This window comes from Planococcus citri, chromosome 3, assembly GCF_950023065.1.
Source record: "Planococcus citri chromosome 3, ihPlaCitr1.1, whole genome shotgun sequence".
NCBI classification, from domain to species: domain Eukaryota; kingdom Metazoa; phylum Arthropoda; class Insecta; order Hemiptera; family Pseudococcidae; genus Planococcus; species Planococcus citri.
In genome coordinates this window covers 80,966,345-80,984,782 of record NC_088679.1, presented here as the reverse complement: position 1 = coordinate 80,984,782, position 18,438 = coordinate 80,966,345, and the positions used below count along the sequence as shown (strand labels likewise).

The following is an 18,438-nucleotide window of genomic DNA, read 5'->3' as shown; positions in this document are numbered from 1 at the left end:
AACAGTTCCATTAAAAACGAGAAAAACGTATTTATCTTATAATAACAGCAGGCAAAGGTATGCAATCGTGTATTTGACCAAAATGTGAACTCGTGTATTAAAAAAAGTACTCGAAAAAAAATTAGCTTTGAAAAAAAAATAAAAAAATTAATTGGACCCGGTGGGATTCGATCTATAGACCTCCGGCGTGGCGATCCGAAGCATAACACACGTAGCCACGCGGCTACGTTGGAAATCAGCCATTTTAACGCATTACTGCTGCACTGGACAGTAAAACGTGCATGGGAATATGCATGCTTTCGAATTTAACGGTTCTTTCTTTTTGTACAAATTTAGCCAAAGCTACAGAACTTAATCGGAAACTAAATGAGTTGAAATTTTAAATATACATTGTTTAAACATGAGAATAGTCGCTTTTACTAATTCCAAAGTTCAACTCGTTGCCATTATTTCACATTTGATACTTGAAAAGTGATGAAATTGATAAAACAGCAAAATTTTCGAAAGCTCTACAACCCTCAAAAATCATCCGATTAAATTGAAATTTTCACAACTTATGCATTTCAACCCATAGATTCCGTTTTCAATATCAGTTTTCATTTTGTCAAAATTTTGGGGCCCCAAATGGGGGGGTGAAGGGTCAAATTTCAAAATTTTCAAAATTTGATTCCAAAAGGTCAGAGCATTCAACGAGTAGAACTCAATTCCAAAATTTCATAAAAATTGGTTCAGCCGTTTTTTCAGTAGCCCTCTTGACCATTAAGAAGAATTATTTTACAAAAATGACAAAAAACTGCTAAACTCTAAGTCCGCGAATTTTCATCGTAGAAACTTTGCTATGGTCTCAAAAGAAAGCGCTTGAAAAATTAGAAAGAATGGTACTTTCAATTTTTCAATTTGACAAACGCTTTCTCAGTAAAATGAGTTGGCGGCACACGCCGCAACAAAGACGAGTTCCTTTCAGAATATCAGTGTCAGCTCGTTCAGTTTTTTTTTCGTTGTTTTCCTCCGTTCGTTTTCGTTTATAATCGTCATTTTCGTTTTATTTTTTTTGGGGGGGGGCGGGGTGGGGTCACGAGCGTGACCCTGGATTATTGAAAAAAACTATGACACATGTCGATTTTATTCACGCTATATTTTGAATATTATCAATTAACCGTACGTTTCGGCACTCTCGTTGCCTTCTTCAGCGGTAGAAACAAGACTGAAAGTATAACACAATTACGCAAGTACAGAACATAGATGGAACGCAGTACATAGATAAAATAGATGAATGAGACTAGAAAAGACAGGAAAATTCCACACCACCTTAACCTATAACCAGACGATAAATTTCGTTAAAATTAGACAAATCAGTCCTGAAATTGATCGCATTTTTGGCCTGATTGATAAAAATACATTCGAGAATTCGTCTTTTTAGGGTGTTTTTTTCCAATTTACTTACCATCATGATAATAATATTTGTATCGATGTTTTTCGTACCGCCGAACCCAAATTTTCAATTATTTTTTTGATTCCAGCCACGGGGGGGCACCATATGAGGGGTGGGTCCATTTTTCACGAAAAATCGACATGTATATCAAACTGTAGGTTTTTGAGGGCGCTGATTTCAAAAATGCTATCGATTTTTCATTTTGGTGCAACCCAAGGGGATGATACTGCGTTCAAGGGGTGGGGATGAAATTTTTCACAAAAAATCGACTTGTATATAAAAATGTAGGTTTTCGAGAACGAACATATTAAAGAATTGGGATGGCATTATGTCGTAAGTCGATTTAAAAAAATTGAAAGTTTGTGAAAAATGCGATTTTTTGATTTGAAGCATAAAAAAAAGTCTCGACTGGTGAAGTTGGCCTCTTTGACCTCTATTTCTACGTATTACGTGAAAAAATTGATAAAAATCACACTCATAGCAAAAAATTAAAATTCGTTTATTTTTTCAATTCACTCAGAATTTTATTTTGTTTGGGATGAGTTTATTTCATGGAGTGAAGGGGGGTTTTCAACTTTTTCAACGGATACGTAAACATTTTTGAAATGAGCGTCCTCCAAAACTTACATTTTGATATACAAGTCGATTTTTTGTGAAAAATTTCATCCCCACCCCTTGAACGCAGTATCATCCCCTTGGGTTGCACCAAAATGAAAAAAAAGCCTTTCAAAACCCCTAACTATGGAAAAATGTTCCATTTTGGTAGACATTGCGGTTATCGAGTAATCCACTGCTGAAATGGATGATATTTTAGGTTCACTGAAAACTTTGACACCCCCTGGCTGCCTTTAAAAATGGACTAGAGGGCTGCGATTTGCGCCATTGGTCATCCCTTCGGAAGGTCTTTCCACAGCAAAAATTTCAAAAAAAATCGCCGAACCCCCCTACCACTTCTAGGTCCAATTGACGTGGAATTACCCTCCAGTAAGATACGACATTATAATGTATCTAGGTTGGTAATATCTAATATTGAAAATGAAAAGCAGGTACCAAAATAACTGACGGAATTTCATCGGGCTCAATTCGTTCGCGAACGATTTGCTCAGAATCGACAAATCATTCAAGATCAAGAACGACTGCGTCACTTGAAAATCAAATCAGATAATTCATGATGTAACAAAGCGAAACATTCTGTGATCTATCAATAAAAGTTGCGAATGATTCGTTCGCGAACGATTCGCTCAGAGGAGAAAAATCGTTCACAAATGAATGAATCAGTGAAAAATCAAATTAGGTGTGAACGTCGAGACGAATTTCAACAGTTTCGATATCTCAATTCGTTCGCGAACGATTTGCTCATGATCGACAAATTATTCAAAAAGGACTGTGTCACTTGAAAATCAAATTAGATAATTTATGATGAAACAAAACGAAACATTTTCGATCCGTAACTACAAAATTGCGAATGATTCGTTCGCGAACGGATCGCTCAGAGGAGAAAAATCGTTCACAAATGAACGAATCTCTGAAAAATCAAGTTAGGTGTATGTAGACGACAAGACAACCTTTGACAATTTTGATATCATCGTCAAGAACTGGGTTCAATTCGTTCGCGAACGATTCGCTCAGAATCGACAAATCACTCAAAAACGACTGTGTCGCTTGGAAATCAAATCAGATAATTCGTAATGAAACATTCTTTGATCTACCGATAGACCAGGTACAGATTGTAAGAATTACGTAAAAATATGCTAAACCGTGTTAAATGCTTTTTAAAAAATTCAAATTATCGCAAATTACCACAAATCTTCAAGATAAGATCAAGATCCGGATTTTTCGTGAATCCGATTCGATCTGATTCGGTCTCATACCAGTCAGATCAAAGTTTTTATCTGGTTATGTACTCGTAGATCTATGTTCAGACCTGATCACACCCAATCAAGCGTTCAATTTTGAAGCACGATGAGTGTAGGAAGGTATAGATATCACCAACTTTTTATTGCTCCAAAACCTAAAAGAGGAAGCACGATACCTACGTAAGTAGACGAATAAATAGGTAGGTGGCCTTCTGGCCTACGTAAGTTAATTATTTAGTTAGTAAATTGTAAGTACAAAATACCCGTGTTATGTCTCTCGTGTCAAGTTTCTAAATAAGTTTAAGTTTTCCCTACTGTTTAGCTTTAGCAGATTGCAAGATAGCAATTACTCGGCAAAAGATGCGGCAATTTAGGTGCGGCAGAAATCTACTAAACGCTGCAACAAACAGTCGACAATTTGCGTCTATTTATAGCGTTTGTTGGGATTTTTTGGAATCGTCGTTATTCGAACATTCTCACGTTGTTTTGCACCATGCTGCTTACAAGCTGTGGCAATACATAGGCTCAACGAAATATATATATAGGTAAGGTAAAAATGGCGAAATAATTTTAACGCCAACGATCGCGTTATTTCGCTATACAAAATGATTTTGCCTCCGCTCCAGTTTTACGTATCTACGTAGGTATTTCCCCAAAAGTTATTTCACAACATTCGGCAATAATTACAAATATAGCGACTTTAATTTTTCGGCGTTCATTTCAGCGTTATTTATCAAGTAACCTACACCTATTCTATCTACTGAAAATAAAGGAGTTGCACGATGACACGATGTGTACTCGCTGTCTTTGTTTCAAATCCTCGCGTTCAGCCCAAAAAGCCAAATAAGTAGGTACGAATTTTGGAAAATGCCACGTCATCGTTTACATAGTACCTACGTAACTTGAAGTAGATAATTATTCGAGTCAATTGAATTGGCTATTAGCAGTCAATCCTTAGGTACACATATTCACTTTTATATGTACATATTTGTACTACGAGTACCTAGTATACTAGTAGAATATAGGTACAGAAAACGCGAATAGACGCGCGCTTATTACGGAGTATTCAAAAGCGAAGAGTTATAATTGATATTTATGACTTTTAACCGATTAATCTGCGTTTATAGCCTACCTATCAGTTAACGCGTTCAAACTTTAAATACGAGTACGAAGAGCGAGTTTATTACGCCAATAAAGTGAAAATGATGTCGATTAAATTAAATCGTAAGTAACTTATTTTTCCGCGCTATATTTTTCGGTTTTGTTCGCATCGTTATTCATCCTATAGGGCTACGGTTACAGCCGTTCACTCGACAATCGAGTTTTTTTAAAATATCCGTTTAATTGAAAAAAAATATGCATATATCTCCGTTTTTTTGATTTTCTATAATTACTATCTTTAGAGCTGCCTAAACGAGTAAATAGTCTTGTATTAACGAAACTGCAGTTCGTATTGATACTCATATTCTAACAAAACGAGTCCATTTATCATTTAACTATTTAATTCGCTCATATTTTTCACCATCACACCGCGCAGAATTTGATCGAAATATTTTTTTCTTCGGCCAACTACCTCAGCCCTTTTTACCTCATTCAAAAAACTAAGCTCCTCTACACATGTGGGATGAGCCTAGCAGCAACTGGCAGCACATTCATATCAACTATGCTGGTCCATTTCAAGGGTACCATTTACTTGTTGTTGTCGATGCAAAGTTGAAACAGATGGAGGTAGGCTTCCAGAGAAATGCGCCCTCATCCAAGTCTACAATCGAGATATTGAACTCAGTATTTGCTCAAACTGGGTTCCCTGAAATAATCGTTTCCGACAACGCTACTATTTTCACCAGCTAAACCTTCTCAGCCTATTGTAAAAATCGAAATATTCCCCAGAAATTCATCATGCCAGGTCACCCTCCCTATTGACAAAAATTGTGCATACAACATGCTGAAATGCATGCTTTTTTGCATATCACACACATGTGTGAATTTGGACTTTTTCAAAAAATCGCATGCTATTCAGCCAGTGAATGGCATGCTTAAAAGTAAACCAAAAGTATGTACAAAAAGTGCGGAAATTTTAGCAGAAAAATTGCTCAAACTCACTGGCAATACTATCTGGGTAATTCTCAAAAATTTGGCAAATTTCAATATTTTTTTTTTTTCAATTTTGAAAATTTTAAAATATACACTTTGGAAGATATCATTCGATAAAATTTCTTGTATCAATGTAACAGTACATACCCCTTAAATATTTATATACTTGTTTTTGGAAAGAAAGCCGAACATTACCGCGAAAATATTGAGACACGACTACGGAAGTTGAATTTGAGACATGTAAAAATTTCGCATGTATTTCGATTTTTTTACGAGCTAAATGAATTGGCATTCGTCTTTTGAAATGTGGATAGCACTCTTATCAACCATTCGAATCGGTGTGACCATTTATCCACATAAAAAAATATTTAAACTAGTAAAAAAAAAATCTGAAAAATGAACACTGCGATGGACTTTAAAGTCGGGGACAGAATTTGAACCCCCTGTAAAGTTATTTAATGAACGTTTTGAGTTCAACTGATAGCGTCAAAATGTAAAAAATTTCATGTAGAACAATTTTGTATCCTTTGGTTTTTTTGATAAAATGCATATTTGTATCATAAAAACGGGATTGAAAAAAAAAACTGTGCTCGGACAGGACATGACTAGGAACTTTTGGCCATTCAAGCGATTCCAGGTGGGGAGGGGGAGAGGGCCTAAGCATGTTTAAATAGTTAAATAGATGCCCCGGTGGTATTGAATCAAGTTCTGAAAAAAATTCACATATCTTGTATACTTTTGAAGAAATTGCTAGAAATAGTCTTGAGACAGAAATTTGCCAAATTTTTGAGAATTACCCATCTACTGATTAATTGTGAATTTTAAGACATTCTAATAGATAATTTTTTCAAAAAAGTTGAAAAAAAAATTTAAAAATTTCCGGCGCGTGTGGGGATTAATCCCAGGTTCCTGCAATGTGCGGCGACTTTACTCACTAGGCCACCTCACAGCTTGATAGATAAGAGGTTATTTTTGCATAAATGTTATCAATTTTTGGACTTAGAAAAATTTTTACTCACTGGTGCATTTCAGAAAATACTTACTTGGTTGCTAGATTGCTTCTGTTTAGCATGCGAAAATGTACATTTTTAATGCGATAAATTTTTACTCACTGGTGCATTTCAGAAAATACTTACTTGGTTGCTAGATTGCTTCTGTTTAGCATGCGAAAATGTACATTTTTAATGCGATGATAAACGCTTTTACACCAGTCCAAAATCACACACTGTTATGCATGCTTTTCAGCATAATTTTGTCAATAGGGCTGCTACCAATGGACTAGCAGAGAGAAATATCCAAACTCTGAAGAAGCGTTTATCCCCAGCAGATGACTTACAGCAGATGAGTGAAAATTTACAACAAATTTTAATGCATCATCGAGCAACGCTGCTAAGAAATTGAAACTCTCCTGCGGAATTATATCTGAATCGAAAATTACATATCCAGTTAGACAAGATTTTTCCAGTGAAACCAGACCCAAGTCCCAAATCGATTTTCAATGGCACTCACCATTTCCAACCAGGAGATCGCGCTCAAGCTCGATATTACACGAATAATAAATCTCAATGGCGTGCAGGAGAGATTGTCCAGAAGCTGGGAAATCTCCACTACCTAGCAGAGTCCACTACTAGCTATAAAATAAAGCAACACATCAATCAACTTTGACAAGGTTCCCAAAAAGTAGCATTTTGTTACCTTAATGCCAAATCCGAGTATGTCCATCCAAAAAAAAATCGTCTTTTTGCCTCACTGATAAGACTCTGGGATCCCCTGAATTGAAAAATTTTCATCTGAGTGCAGTAAAAGTGCACCACAGAAGATGCACGAAGGTAACCGATGTTCAATCCGAACTTAACGAACCCTTCCGAGCATATCCGAACCTTATCAGTGATTCAAAAAATCGTTTTTTAGATGGACATACACGGATTTGGCATTAAGGGAACGATTTGCTCCTGAAACAGTACCTGAAACAGTTGTGCCTCAAATGTGGAAAATGTTGGAGACACCATTACCTGTAATTTTATCATTGAGTACTTTGGAGACCACAGATACGGTGCCACATCAATTGCGACAAATTCAGCAATCACCGCATCCGCCAATGATGTGTCAGCTATCTTCAAGGCAGAGTAAGAAGCCAAAATATCTGAATGATTATGTTCAAAATTAAATTGTAGAATTGTACATTTTTTTCCTATTTTTTTTCTATTTATTTAAATATCAATTTTTGAATTTTTGCGCAATGGGAGACTATAGTATCCATAAATCCTCACCCATGCTATTTTTATCTACATACAGGTAGCAACATTGTAGTTACCATTATATCTCGAATATTATTGCATCATTGTACATAGTAGTGAATAAACGTATATCCTACAAGCGTGTCCAGTTCTCACAATAGGTACCTATTTTTCTAAATGAAATAAATGCCTCCGCCTGCCGGATGTTTCGCCAGTATTCCATACACTTTACACTTTAACCCCATATGGGGGCATAAGCTACACATTGACCTGGCAATTTGATTCATAAATATCGCGTAGGGAGTATAGGTACATGCGAGATTCGATACCGCGATAAATAAGTACTCGCGTTCATACACATATAGGTAGGGTACTGTATAGGTAATCGTTTGCAATCTCAATTACAGCGCTTCATTCGCATTTACCTATCTTTAATCTTTGGCTCGAATTATAAATATAGGTAGGCCGGGGATATCTATCGTAGTCTACAATTATATAAGGTCAATTCGTACGGTTATTCTATTCCTCATACGCGTATACTATCAATTTTGAGGTCTGGTTGGTCGCATGTCACTGCTGAGGAGGTTTTCGTGAATACTTCGGATACTCGGCTGTTATTTTGACTTGTTACGTAGGTGTTTCCAGAGTGTTATGAACATTTCAAAATTCCGATTCCAATTCAATTTATCAAGTATTTTTGTTTCGAACCACGCTTGATAGACAATAAGTACACCCTTTCATCATTTTTATTAACAAAAGTACATAGTAGGCCTATTTCCTGTGTTATCAACGCGAATTGGTCGCTTGAAATTTGACAAGTAAAAAAATTAGCCAAGTACCTACGTACATCGTATATACTTGTGTCTACGTGTATCGAATATGGTAAAGAATAAAGATAAATAGGTAAGGCTACGAATGTCATACGAATGGCTAAGTGTGTACTTCGGCTCGAATCAAATCAGCTTGAAAAAAAAAGACTCGTTTAGCTAATAGCCGAGCAGAGCACTGACAAGTGATATGTACAAATACCGCAGGAATAAGAGGGAAAATAAGGAAAATCGTACCTACGTATTGCGCGATATTACTCACGTAAGTAGGTAAGTAGGTACCTGCACCCATCAACTTGAGGTTCAAGCACGCAAAATACGAGTTTATACGAGTACGAATGAGCATAATAATGCGTAAGACATACCTATCATTGTTTATGGAATGCGATGATTTGAGGTCGCTTTCAAAAGTTTGCCTATGATTTGACACGCGAGTATTTTTCAAAAGCGTACGACACCCGCTAATTTGTTGCTTTCGACGATGTACGAGTTCGCAATCTTGGGGTTTTGTCGTCAAACATTACGAGTAGTTGTATTCGTAGGCGTCTACGAGTCGACGACGTCGAGTTAGAGAGCGAGAATCTTATAATGTCTCGCAGGAATAGGTACGCAAAAAATGGAATGGCAAAAAATAAATAAATACGAGTAGAAACCTACAGGTACCTATACAGTAGGTAGGGTACGCTGCTGCACTGTTGCGTATCGAGCGAAAGAAATTTTTAATGATGTAAGGATCTCGCAAAAGGCAACATTAGTACGTATTGAACAGTTGTCGTCGATGATTAATGTCGAAAAGTTTTGCCAGCTAAATCAAATTGAAAGCCAGAATATTTTTTTACGCATACCTACGGAAGTAGGCACTACCTATATTCTTATACAGGAAGGCAATCGCAGTCGCACTAATCGTTTACGACACGCGTCAATTCTTCACATCGACGACGACGAAAGTTGTTCTTTTTCTTACGTAAGTACTTACCCTGTTTTTTTTCCGAGGCAGAATAAAAATATGCGTACGATACGAGCGTAGATTTCAAAAGGAAAATAGTTAAGTAGTATCAGTCACCCTCCAATAGATGAGCATTGTATACTCTTAGATGGTACGCGAGAAAAAAAATGTCGGAGGAGTTTGGTTGAGACCAAATTTAGTAGAGACCTTCATTTTGAGTCGAGAGTCGTCCTGAAGAAAATGCAGCTTCGGAAGTGCCCTCTAAAGAGAGAGATGCGTGCTGAACAAGGAAACATATTTGAAAAAAATTATGATGGGGGGGGAGGGCCCAGTTTCAAAACTCGAAAAGACACAAAAAGAGATTCCGCATGAAATAGGTACCTACTACCTACCTAATGATTCGTGATTTGTAATTCGAAAATTTCAAAGATTCCCTGTTCATCTTCGAAAAAAAATGCAGAAAAATCAAAAAGAAGTCTACAACGGCAACTTTGAAAAAAATTGCGATTCATGATTTGAATCATTTTACAATTGATTCTCTACATTCGCGATTCGAAGTGCTGAAATTTAAGGTGATTCGTGACTCGTTATTCGAATCAATTTTTACGCGATTCTGCCCACTCCCACTACTGAACGGTTAAAAATTTGCAAATTACCTACGTATTTTCGAGCAGTTAGCAGGTACCTACCTAAATCAGCGTTTTCAGCTCGTCATCTAGGTAATTACGCCATGGCACTGAAACATTCTTATCATTTGTGAAAATGTAGGAATATTTTGGAACGAATTAGTACCTACTTACAAATTTTTCAGTCATTATTTTCAATTTCAAAAAACTGAAAAAAATTGACAAGTTTATTTTTTGCTGAAATCAGCAATTTCCAAGAAATTGGCAGCACTGCATTCCAAAATAGTTCCCCAGTTTCCGAAATTATATCATTCGATAGTTTTGGTACCTGCCTATAATTTATGTGAAATAAGTACATATATCCCCTCCGTTGAAAACCAAGCCGACACCCCCCCCCCCCGAATAACTGAAATTCGTATTTTATGAGTGGGATGTCCTAAAATTAGTTGTTTTTGGTCTTTCCTCCTCCCAACCCACGGAAAATAATTCCCTTGTTATCTTAGAAATGATAGTGATCGGCGGAATGAGGTAAAACTAAGGAACTAGGTATGGAAATACGCCATCTTTGGTTATAGAAAAAAATTTTCAAGTTCTCAATTTATTAATAATACCGCCAATTTACGTTATTTTTTTACCTCATATTCATTTTAATACACAAAATAGACATTTTCCCATCATTCTTTTGATTCCATTTCATTATTTGACTGAAATGAAAAAATCACATCACTGTCAAAACTACGAAATCTATAACCAAAAATGGCGTATTTCCATACCTGGTATTTAGTTCCTTAGATAAAACTACTCGTTACTGTGCTAATGGTTTCGCTCATAAATATCACCTAAGGGGGGACATTTATTCGACTCCTAGCTAGCTCATAGGTGAGTTCTCTTGAGTAATCAATACAATTTCTAAGTCATCAAGTACATAAATAGTCCACATTTAAATACTATTTATGTACAAAGGGTTTATTTTGTCAAGACATTCACTACATATCGTCGGTGACCTATAAAAAACCTCCTATGTGTCAACTTTTTCGAAAAACCGATTATTGGCTCTCTGGATTCGTATTTTCAAGGCGCATCGTCTAAAATTACCTCCTATGTGTTTAGTACGGAATATTCCTAGTAGAGCGAGTTCTTAAAATCTCCTATGTGCAACATGCCGAAAATGTGGTCTAAAAAAGCTCCTATGTGCAATAAAAAAACAGAAAACCTCCTATGTGCAATAAAAAAACCTCCTATGTGCCCTCCTATGTGCACTCACGTGTTGAAATAGTCAGGTCCAATGTGTTGATTATAGATCTACGTTGTTGATATTACGAATTATGATCGAATATGTGGTTTAATGGTTTATAAAATTGTAATTTGAATTGCTAGAATAATACAATGTGTTTCAAAAAAAAACCAAAAATATCTCCTATGTGTTCATTTTTCTGTTTTTGAAGTTTATTGAAGGGAATTATCAAGATTTCAACCCAAATTCAGTTCTAAAGCATTCCGCAGATAAAAATAAAGAAAGTGTTTTAAAATAATCCATTTTCCCGAAATACAAACAGACGTAGAACGTTTTTTAGCTCTAGTGAAAAATTTTGATTTTTTCACATAGGAGGTTTTTTATAGGTCACCGACGATATTATACGTTATTTATAACATATGTGACGTGCTCTACGAGAATCGACCTTAGTTCAAAAAAGGGGTTTTCAAGTTAATGAGTGATTCTTATAGAAAAAAAGACGCTCTTTTCAATGGCGCAAACCGCAACTTCCTATCTCTTTTACTTTCCTCGGAAATCGACCGCAAAGTTGAGAGGTAGGGCCAAAATCAACTCAAAATACATTTTTTTCATTTTTTATGATTTTGGCAGTAAAAAATAACCTAATTTGCATACAAACACTTTTCAAGCCCCATTCGTGCATTTCACTTCATAAAAACTTGTTAATTCATTAATTTTTTAAAAGAAGAAAAAGTAGAATAAATTACATTTTCAGTGAAAAATCTGCTTGAAAAAATATTAAAATAAAAAAAAACAATTGAAAAAATTGAAAAAAAAAATTGCTGGCTTAGGTAGGATTTGAACTCAATACCTCCCGCGTGATGGTCTAGCAGCTGCGCCACACAGCTAGTATGGCAGCATAGGAACACGCGGTTATGACTGGTTTACACAAACGGTCACAGAGCTAAAAGGGACCTAGATGAAACTACTGGAGACGTTTCTGTTGCCTCCCTACCCGAAAAGAAGGCGAAAACACACTTCAAAACTTTAAATGCATGTTTCTCAAAACACATTTTTTTCAGTAAGGTCGATTCTCGTAGAGCACGTCACATATTGTGATATGCCATTTATTCACAATAATGTGTTCTATCTAGACAAATAGGTTAGTACTTAAGGTACTTTTCCTAGCAGATTATGGCAATTATAAGTGAAATTGACACCTTACTAACTAAGCAATTTACAATAGTTATTAGTTATGTATGCGAAATAGGTTCATTAATGCGTAAGTGAGGAACCTTTGATCCATCCCCTACGGCGAATGACGTCATCTATTAATTATGATAAAGCTATAATTAATACAGTGGAGACACCACCATGTAAATACCCACTTACCCAACACTGCTGACCATCTCTCCACCTCTTTTCCTTAGCCTACCCCAATAATAGTGGCTGTCGGTGGATGCTTTACTTCAAAGAGACACATGTATCGCACGCATCATTCAAGATACCTAGGAATATCTTGAAATGAGCGCAAAAGGTATAATAGTCGGATTATCACCTCAATGTACTAATTAATTAATACCAACAATTACAATTAAATCAAAGTAAGTATTATCTTGAACACACGCGTAGTGGGTTAACTGAAAATAATAGGCTATTACTTAGGCATATGCCTATTTTCATATACAAATTACTCCTAGACCACATACTTTGACAAGGATCTTGCCACGGCCTATTGCAAAAACCAAGTGAAGATACATTTCAATAGACAGGAGCTCGTGCCTCCTTGACTACAGAAATGCCTCGTTCACACCCTATTATTATAATATTTTCCCACGTTACTGGTACCCTCTTTACTAAATAGCAATAAATCACATCGTGTAAAGGGTTACCCTAAGATCTATCACCTAGCAGGTGGAGACAGATTGCACTATAACACCCTATTTTTTATTTTTTACATTTTTGAAAAATTCGAGCTGCTATGGGCTCCCCAAATTTCAGCTATTCCGGGAGGTCCAGAGCTGTGGGACCGAAACGATCCTGAAACCAGAACTGATTAAATCCTGATTCAAATCCGATCCCAAAACCAATCCCGAAACCGAAATCGTTATTTTTCTTGATCCCAAAACCGATTTATAATTTTGAACCCGATCCCAAAACCAATCCCGAAACCGAAATCGTTATTTTTCTTTATCCCAAAACCGATATAATTTTGATCCCAAAACCGATATAATTTTGAACCCGAAACATATTCCGGAACCAAAACAAAATCGTTTCGGTTTCGGGATTTCAATTTTTACCTTTTTTCCGTGATTTTATTTTGAAAAATGGTCATTTTACATCATTTATTGTAAATCATTCAGATTACAATAATTACTAACAAATTCAGCAAAATATGTACTTAAAACGTTAAACTAATTAGTAATCACTCTATTGGATTTTTAACGACAAAACCTCCCATTTTTTAGACTCCTGCAAGGTCCAATAGTGAATTTGGGCTCAAAATTGGTTGAAATGAAAATCCCGAAACCGAAACCAAAACAAATTTTTCAATCCCAAAACGAATCCCGAAACTGAAATAAAAATTTGAAGAACTAATCCCGCAACGAATTCAATTCCAAAATGAAAATTTTTCAATCCCGAAACCGAAATCCAATCCCGAAATCGTTTCGGTCCCACAGCTATGGGGAGGTCAGCTTGGTTTTCATAGGAGGGGGCTAAAATCGTCATGAGCGTCTATTTTACTTACTCAAAAGAGATCTTTTAGAGATAATAGAACTTGAAATTTTGAACATTCTTCATCGAATTAGGATTTTTTTCAAATTTTTGAAAATTGAGGAGGCCCACCGCAGCCTGAATTTTTTGAAAATGTAAAAAATAAAAAATAGGGAACTATTTTTTCATCAAAGGACACCATTTTGTGGGTTGGGAGAAAGAAAGACCAAAAACAACTAATTTTAGGACATCCTACATGGTAATTATGTAGAATACAAATTTCAGCTATTCTGGGGGGGGGGGGTCAGCTTGGTTTGCAAGGGAGGGGGCTAAAATCGTCATGAGAGTCTATTTTACTCAAAAGGGATCTTTTAGAGATGATGGAACTCGAAATTTGAAAATTTTGAAAATTTTTCTTCGAATTAGAATTTTTTTAATTTTAGAAAATTCATGGGCCCACCGCAGCCCGAATTTTTCGAAAATGGAAAAAAACAGGGAATTATTTTCTCACTAGAGATTACCATTTCAGGGATTGTGAGCGGAAAAAATAGCACATTTTTTTTACCATGTAGTTAAGGACCACCCTAAAATTATCTACGAAGAAAAAAATTTTCAAAACACGAATTTATACAAAAGTAAGCGATTTGTGAATTTTAAATCGCTCAGTAGAACCCTAAAAGTGGTCTTGGATTTCTACGTACATGGCAATAGCAAAAATTGACGCAGAATTTCAAATATGTACTTTTATAATGAACTGGGCCATTTTTCCTGAAACTCTCACAGCCAAAATCGTCGACTTTTTTGCATTCGTTTTATGCGAATAGACCGAGTGTGAGCAAAAATAAAACTACAAATATGATCTACCTGTTAAGCGTATAGTGTTTCTTGTTTAGACAACGTGGAATCGAACTAAACGATCACCTACTTTATTCGATATTTGATCGAGTAGGGCAAAAATTCGTACATTATTATGTTGGTAAAACAATCTCACAAACACGTAGTGAAAATTTTGAATCTTCAAATTTTTTAAAAGTGAAACATCTAGCGGAAAAAATAATTTAGTTCGAATAGATTTGCTCGAGTACCTAATTTTTTCGATTCAATTTCCCTATTTTTGGTGGGTACGAGAAGTGTTTCTTAAGTATTAGAAAATTTTTAAATTTATTAAATAGTGATCTACAAACTTGAGGGGCAAAAATGCCTAAGAACGAGTAGGTATTTTGTAAATTGGAAGGCGAAGTAGTATCTTTTTAAAAATTATAAAGAATAGGTAATAAAATAATAATATCATAGGCTTGGAAAATTTCCATCCGATTCACTCTTGTCAAATAATATAGTTACAAAATTGTCATTCTTAATCGCGGTAGCTAATAACTAAGAGAAAATTTCAAAATTCACTAGCATTAGGTAGGTAGGTATTTAAGCTACTTGTACGATAGCAAAATTGGAAAATCCCGTTAGATTTACAGCGAATGATTTTTCAAGACGTCTTTTATTTTTACGTTTCGGTTCAACTCACACGATCTTGGAATTTCATCTTTTCTAATTTTTGTATCACATATTAAGGTTTTTTTTTCATTTGTGAAATAAGTAACCGGTTTATTGAATTTTTTTCCATATCATTTCAAGTTTGGCAACCCATTTATAAAGGAATAATCTTGTCTAAAAAATAGATCGAATTTTATTCGACTCGTAATCAGGATGGAAAATAAAAACATAAAAAAATCAAAGTAAAAATTTGTACGTTGAAACACGATACGCTCGTAAATATTGTACTAAAGTGCATTTTAAAAAACTAAAACGTTAAGTACTAGAAACGAAGGAAAAAATGAGAAAAACGTAAAAAAAAAAACTCACCGTTATTGATGCAGCGATTGACGGCCGATCATGAACAGCTACAGCTACAGCTAGGCTGGAACTAAAGCTACTGATACACGACGGACGACGACGAATAAGACGACGACGATGACGACGATGAAATCCAAATCCGAATCACTAACTAATTTTTACTCGTATACCTAAGTATATGGCTGGTGTTTTCGTACTCGAATTCGAATTCGTATCCGTACACGTGCGTAAATATGATAGCCTCTGTATTACGTAGGTACTCGTTACTTGTTACTCGCAACTCCCTACTCGCGCAAGCAGACACAGTTTGAGTCGCCTGCGGTGATAGTTCACTATATAAGTATGGAAAAGTTATGCAGTCGCGATATTGGTTAGTATAGTTCGGTGTAAGTAAGTAAGTGAGGGAGTAAGTATCTGATAAGTAAGTGTAGGATAGGTAACGGTGATATACGTAGTCTCGTTCAACAGTTAAAATACTCGTAGGTACTCGAACAGAGAGTTATATGCAGGTATGATGGTAAGGTAGGTAGGTGGAGGTACTTGTTGGTAGGTAACGTGTATAGATACGATAAAAATGTTGTCGTACTCGTACTCGTACTACGTATACGTTTACGTTTAAGAAAAGAGTAAAGTATTCGTGAGATGCGTTCAGGTGCGCGAGTCCAAGTGATTATTAAAGGAATAAGAGACGCCTTTTTGTATCAAACGTACACCCCCAAATACTCGACCCTGTCTGCCTGCCCAGCCTGTCCTAGCCTGTCCCCTAGCCTTTGATATACCTGTTGTACGATATACTATACAGTGTACAGTGTTGTACACCGTGTATATAGTGTGGTGTGGTGTGCGTCGCCGCGGCGGGGACGGGGGGCAGAGGCGGCGAACCACACCGCACCGTACCGTACTGTACGCTACGGTACGGCACGCCGCCGTTCTCCACTTTTGTGCGTATTTAATAAACTGTCATCTCGGTCTCGTAAGTAAATGCTACCGGTTTAACCTGGCATGGCATGGCGTAATTAGTATTTCATTTTGGCCAAAAAACCATAATACCTGCGCTATAGCTGCCGTTCAATTATTATACGCGCAAATATTTAAGCACCCCACACTGCACACACACACACATGCGAACGCTTACGCACTCGTAGGAACAGAGAGGAATAGATTTGCAAAGCGTAGGTATGTACCTACCATACATGTGTACCTGTGTGCAGTGTACATGTATGCACGAGGTAGGTAGTTGTACCACCGAACCTGATCCTCAACCGTTAATCATTTTCTCATTTCATCTAATTATTGAATTTTAATCACTGCTCATTACCTCATATGTTAGGTTATTAGTATGTATATGTGCACCTCGTGCGGTCTGCGGTGATGAGCTTGGAAAGTATACCTATACATTACATACACACGACACAGAGGTACCCTACTCCTTCATTAAACAGTAAACGTATACCAATCCCGTATAATCCAATCTCTCATTCTCGCAATGTATCCCTGTATCAATTTCTCTACAACATAGGTAGGTAAGTAGATATAGGTTCGAGTATCTATGAGTACGCTTACGAACACGTTGATACTCATTATGGTATGGTGTGATACGGTACGTATAGGTGGTCTACCTACGATTGCAAAGTAAGTATAGGTTAGGTACAAAACTTACATTTAAAAAGTACCTAACCTATGCACAATATTGAAAATTTTGGGAAAAGTTGGGAAGAAGTTGTGTAAGCAGAGAAATTCAAGGAATCCCCAAAAACCATGGGTTTTCACTTCTTATATATGTACTTATAGTATGTACGATAAATTTTCAAAAGCTTTCGTCTTCGCTTCGCTCGGGCCAGATCATTTTCCTTTCCCTTTTTCTGACCAAAATTAGTGTAAAAAAAATACAAAAATTCGATTTCTCATATCAAAAGAGACGTTGTTTCACTTGAAATTTTCCAAAAAAAAAAAGGCCTCTCCGTTGTATTCCAGTCAAAACATGCCAAAAAGTTCCAACCTTTATTGAAATATCAAAAAGTGCTCTATTTTTCACGTAGAATTCGAAAGCAATTTCCAATCTTTGGTAAAATCGATTCTTTTTGAAAATCCATATAAAAATTATTATGCCCTAAAAAACGAAGAATTGTGAATTTTTGAGAGCTTTTCCCCTCGCCTCATTCCGGCCTTATTCATATTTTCAGTGGCGGACTGGCCTATGATGTTGACTGGTGATCGCTATGGACCCCGAAACACCAAGGGGTCTCATATTAAAACCAAAAATATAATTTTCACTCTCTCTAAACATGAATTTTTGCAAACTTTTGCTCTCGCTTAGCTCGGGTCCTCTTTGCTTTTCTTTTATTTCATAATTAAAATGTTCATTAGCTCAATACCTATTCGAGTTTTAAAATTGTGGAGTGCAAAAATAGCCAATAGGTAGACGCACGCATCATGAAAAAAAAACATCATTGTCTATGTCTCAAAATATGAATTTTCGAAAGCTTTTGCCCTCGCTCCGTAGGTATGGGCTACCTACTGTTTTTTTTTTCAAATTGAATTCCTAAAACAAATAATAAGGTACTGTGCCCTACTAACGCCATGCGCTCGAAAAATTGGAATTACTCAGTAACAATTTTAAACGTATTCCCATTCTGATTCGTGT

At 36.1% G+C, this 18,438-nt stretch overlaps 1 protein-coding gene across 1 annotated transcript in view; it reads right to left on the bottom strand.

Annotated features, from left to right (window-relative positions):
- LOC135839745 (allatotropins-like) overlaps positions 1 to 16,475 on the bottom strand; it is a 105,194-nt gene extending 88,719 nt beyond the window's left edge. Inside the window, exon 1 of the mRNA XM_065355919.1 lies at positions 15,804 to 16,475. The gene's annotated coding sequence lies outside the window, so the exon portion shown is untranslated. The remainder of the gene's footprint in view (positions 1 to 15,803) is intronic.
- Between the last annotated feature and the right edge of the window lie 1,963 nt (positions 16,476 to 18,438).